Below are 6,201 nucleotides of genomic sequence, written 5' to 3' on the forward strand. Positions count from 1 at the left end.
TCTTCCTCTTATGCAGCTTGTTCATTTACATGGAGATTTATTTGGAGTTCTCCCCATGGCAGTTTATGTGAACTCCTTCAGGCCAACTTGTTCTAGACACTTCTTGTGCCTTTTTGTTTCTTGTGTAGGGTTGAGATGAGGTGCTCAAACTCCACCATCCTTGCACTTACGGCACTAATTGAAGAAAGCAAGTAGGATATATAGGACATGAGGCTAAAGAGAGCAGAAGTAGTTAGAAATCACAAAGTCACAATAAGGGGAATGGGTTTATCCACCCAGACTATAAGGGTTTTTTGGTGCTGCTAACTTTTGGCCCTTGGGCCGTGCGCTAGCACTGAACACCAAGATTTTCGTGATTACCCATGATCTTTGCTTCCCTCAAGATTGTTGCATAAACGGCACAAAAAGTTATGGAAATTATGAGTGGACGTGGATGGCATTTAATACCATTATTTCTTTACTGCCCTCTCTAATAACTTGTGTGTGTGGCTCTCTCTTCCCCTATCATTAGTGTTGCCAGTTTGACATATGGCTCTTCCTTTTCCCAGCATACATAATCACCAATGCACCCACCTCTTTTTTGGGCTCTTTCTTTTTCTAGAATTTTACCAATTTGGGTAGCATCCGGCTCGGGGTTTCTAGTTCTCCTGTCTGCAACAACAAGACCATGATATGGCTTTATCCTAGGGCATTGCTCTCAAGCATAGCTAGATGGGCCCCAATACAAGTACCTTTTTAGATAAGAAGGGTACCCATTCCTTCCAATTCCCCTGCCCTAGTTGGCATTGCTCTCAAACCTGGCTAGATGGGCCCCAATATAGGTACCTTACCCTTGTCAGATAAGAAGGGTACCCATGTTGAAGAAATTAGAACAAAGAGTCAAAGAAAGTAGAGATCACGGAGTGAGGAGGAAAGCAGAAATAGAAGAAAGCAAGAGTGATAGAGAAGGAGAGGCCCCATGGAAGGCAGATAATAAACTTCTATTCCCACTCAGTACATGAGGCTTTGACTATCTTGGACAAGATAGTATAGATAATCTTGTTGGTGCTTTTAGCTTGGCAATTACCTTGGGGATAGTAGGGTGAGGATTTGCATGTGTACTACCATGAATTTGCTTTAGCAAGAACTTAATCACAGCACTGATGAAGTGATTCCCCATGTTGCTGACTAGTTCAAGTGGAAACCTAAAACTATTGATTATATTCTCATAAACGAATTCGGCTACTGCTCTGGCATTAACCTTTTTGTGGTAGCATGGGCCTCAACCCATTTGGCACAGTAGTTTGTAGCAACAAATATAAAACACGCTTAAGTTTCTCAAGCAGCTGGATTAATCAGTTTGACAAAGTCAATACTCCATTTCTCAAATGGCTCCAAGGGCATTTTGTCATGGTGGTTATGAACCCTAGCAAAACACAAATATTCATAAAAGCCTTTTTTACAAATTCTGTTGCATCTCTAAACAAGGTAGGCCACTATAAGCTTGCTAGTAGGAATTTCTTTGTGGTGGTGTCTACCCAAGAAATGTCCACCAACAGCCACACCATAGTGGGCTTGCTCGATGACTTCAAGGGACAAAAATAATACATTTCAGTTATGATCTCGAAATTATCCAATTTTTAGCAATAAATCCTAGTTACTTTTGAGAATTAACTTTATTTTGATTCGTAAGAAAATACCATTTTCTTAGCACTGCAAGTTCAGGCATGTCCATGAATAAACATGCTACCCTCCCCCCCTTGGCCCCACCGTGGGGTAGTGAGCTTTCCTCATGGATGTATAGGGTGTCCTTCCTCATCTTCACAAAAGGGTGGATGATGACACAATATACTGCCTTGCATTCAAGGTAATTTCAACAAAAAGAGTGAGGTCTAGTGGTTATTCCAACCCTTTCGATGGTGGAGAGACCATGTGTTCAAATCTTGCTGCGTAACTACGAGTGTCTCATCCACGACGGGCACACTTGAAAGGTTGGTTGATGTCCCTGTACTCATCCATGCCACATTAATAGACACATCAATAGACTACCTCCATGTGTGTCCAAGTGATGTATGAAGATGATGATGGTGGATGACTAAGCATATTGAATTTTAAAGTTTTTTTAATTGGTCAAAGCTCCTTGAGTGTACATGTTTACGATGTGTGAAGTGTGCTTAAGCAAGTTCTTCTATACACTTCATTATTGGACATATAATGATATTTGTGTATATATCATATATTATAATAAAAGCAAAATTTAAAGTTTATGTTAAATATATGACACGTGTGTGTGTGTGTGTGTGCCCGTGCACGTGTGTGCGTACACATATATACACACACACATACGCATATATATGTACTGCAATGGAAGTATAATACAAATATATATAATATAATAATAATTATATATAACTAAAATTTACTTCTATTGCAATATATGATATAATAATATATATATAATGTACAAGCATATATATATATATATAAATATATATATATCTTATAGGTTTCTGCCTTGCTACCATGTGTCAGCATTGTACACCAGGGGGCAGTTATACAACAGACCCAGCAAAACAGAGAGGGAAGAGGGCGGGCACGTGGCACGTGGGTTGAGCGATTGGTAAGCTATATAACTTTAAATTATCATAAATTTTAAAGGGTTAAAACACACACATACACACAAAGACACACACACATGCACTTGCATATGCACATATGCGTGCACACATACACACAAATATACACACTAGAGTGTGTGTACACACACAAACACGTGTATGCATGCACACATCGTACATATAAGTGCACTTGCACATATATGCATGTGTACATAGACATGCACATGTGTATATAGACATGCACATGTACACACATGCATGCATACACACAGAGACAAAGATGCTCATTCACACACACTCACATGCACATACATAGACATGCACACACATATATGCACATGCATACACACATAGTGCTCACGTGTATAGTTATCAACACACTCATATGCACGTGCACACAGGAATTCAATACACACATGCGTATGTGCACACACATGTATATACGCACATACTCAACACACTCACGTGCACATGCATATGAGAATTTGACACACATGTGTGCATGCACACGCAGTCACATGCATAAGTGTGCAAGGGGTGTTCGTGTGCATGTGTGTGGAGAGAGAGAGAGAGACACACACACACACACACACATGTACGCACATGTATACTTGCACACATATACACATGTGCATAGGCACTCACACACACAAACACACATGCACCCACGACACACATACAAACACACACATAGATACACACACACACCCGCTTGCATGGATAAACACAAGCTTGCGTACACATGCATATGGACACACACATATGGACAAACAGAAGCTCGGGTACACACGCGTCTAGAGACACACATATGGACAAACACAAGCTCGTGTTTACATGCATATGGACACACACACATACACTTGCACACATGCATGCATGCATTCTCACATGCACACATGCATGCACACACAAATATGCACACTTACATGCATACACACATGCTTAAGCATTCACATACACATGTACACACACACATGCACACATGCACACCACACATGTAGAGGCACACACGTGCATGTAAACATCCACACATAGATATGCACATTACATGCACATAGCATGTACACACACACACATAGTTGCATGCACATAGCACGTACATATACACACACAGTTGTATGTACATATATGTACACAAAGATGTATACAGATAGACACACATGCATAGACGTGCATGCACACACTTCTCGCGCACATGAAATTGACACACAGTCACACGTACATGTACGCACACACACACACACGTGCAAGTGTGTGTGTGTGTGTGTGTGTGAGAGAGAGAGAGAGAGAGAGAGAGAGAGAGAGCATGTTCATGTGCATGTGTATGTGTGTGAGAAGAGAGAGAGAGTGTTTGCATGTGTGTGTGAGAAGAGAGAGAGAGTGTTTACATGTGTGTGTGTGAGAGATTGAGTGTGTGGTTGTGTGAGAGAGAGGCACACACATATACATATGTGCATAGGCACACATATACACTTGCACACACAAACACACCTGCACCCACGACACACATAGATACATGCACACACCCGTTCGCATCACGGAAAACACAAGCTTGCATACACACGCATATGAACAAACACATGCTCGCATACACATGCGTATAGACACACATATGGACAAACACAAGCTCGCATACACATGCGTATAGACACACATATGGACAAACACAAGCTCGCGTGTACACACGTATGGACACACACATACACTTGCACATGTGCATGCACGCATTCTCACATTTGCATATGCACATCCATACAAGCAAAAACTTTATATCGCAGAGCAATGCATGGGTTATAGACTTACTATCTACAATGCAAAGATTTTTTCCCCCATGCTATGTGCTACTTTCTATAGCCATCTCCTCTAAAACCATCTTCTATGCTCCTCCTCTAGCCACATGGCGGCCGGGTAGTATACAAGGGGCACAATTCGTGTCATAGTAGAGAAGCAACAGTAGCACGAATCGAGGGTATCATATTCTTGCTCTCATAATTGCCTCGATTGCATGACCTTGCGCTCACACCCCCCTTGGTGGCACCCAGGTTCTCGCCCTGCAAACACTAAATGCTTGTATGCGGCCTGCCTCGGTGCCTTACCTTCCCACCGTGTAGTTGTAAAACATAACCTTGTACATGACGTGAAAGACCTAGGATGTCCTACACACGACCCTGCACCCTGCACACCAAATAAAAGCGATGACCCTACCTTGTACACTAGAATAGGTGTGAGCTCTGCATAGAGAGAGAGAGAGAGAGAGAGAGAGAGAGAGAGAGAGAGAGAGAGAGAGAGAGAGAGAGAGAGAGAGAGAGAGAGAGAGCGTCTCTAAGAGGCCATAATGGCCTATGAGACCAAAACTGAGAGTATATTTGAAGTTGGTGTCTCATCAAAGAGAACAACTAAATGAGACTAAAAAGTACAATAAGCAGATTGTCCTACAGTTATAAGAACAGAACTGTAAGACTCCGAGATGATACTGAGTAGAAAATACTAGAAAATACTGAAAAATGTATATCAGGTAGATCCATGTATGCTGATCAGTTGAAGTGTTGCCCTCTCCTTAGATCAAGTATCTCCGCCATGGGGCTGTCTAGAATGGAGAGGTCGTAGAAGCGAGGTAGGCGCCTCCGATGCCGAGCAGTAATGGCTTTGATCTGGCGATGGTGAGGATGACGTGGTCGGGATCCTGGTGGGCGTGGCCGACGAGCACGACATAAGATAACTGCTCTATGCACCCAGCTCAACCCGAACAATCTCATGTGGTACTGATGATTTGCTCCGAATCATGCGGGCAATCATCATAATCAGTGGTCTCTCCATTTGCCTCCATCCCTCATCTATCCCTCTCTGAGATCTGTGATGTATACTGGGTCCCCAAATTGGAGCTCCGTATAGGAGGGTCGATGATGTAACAAGCGTATCAAATAGCCACAATTTGGTGCATGGCTCCTGAAATTGTATGTGTGCACACTGCCTCTCAAGTGCCCCCAAGGTTGCATGCCCTCGAGCTAATCTAGCTGCTGTTGCCTTTTGCAAGGAGAAACGCGGTCCTGTGAAAGTAACTCCCAAGTAGACATATGACCTGACGTACTTTACTGGCTCCCCTCAGAAAGTGAACTGAGGCTCTGATCTCGTCACCCATGCCTGTGTGGTGTTAACCACCATAACTTTGGTTTTCCCAAGGTTCACTGTTAGATCTCTGTCCGTACAGAAAGCCTGTAATGCATCCAGGTGTCTCTATAATCCCTCCAGAGAGTCTGAGATTAGAACAATATCATTAGCATATAACAAGATGGGTATCAACACCCTTGCCAGGCATGCCCCTGGGCCTCCCAATCTGTCTACATAATTAGAGACCGCATCAATGTACAGTCCAAAGAGGTGTAAACCCACACACATGTACATATACATATTAATAGTATTGTTCGTCCCAACAAAACATATGCACGTCTCACGTATTCACACATATAATCACTCATATTCGAATATAAGCTCACAAGTTGGTACATAGGGCAATTGAAATATTATTTCAAGTGCTGAGTTTTGTTTCTACGTGCAGGTCCATGACTTGCACGCTTTTGTCACATGCTCTCTTGTCTTAAGGTGG

Source organism: Cibotium barometz, chromosome 50 (assembly GCF_041138505.1).
Source record: "Cibotium barometz isolate CiBa-2024 chromosome 50, ASM4113850v1, whole genome shotgun sequence".
Classification (NCBI taxonomy): Eukaryota; Viridiplantae; Streptophyta; class Polypodiopsida; order Cyatheales; family Cibotiaceae; genus Cibotium; species Cibotium barometz.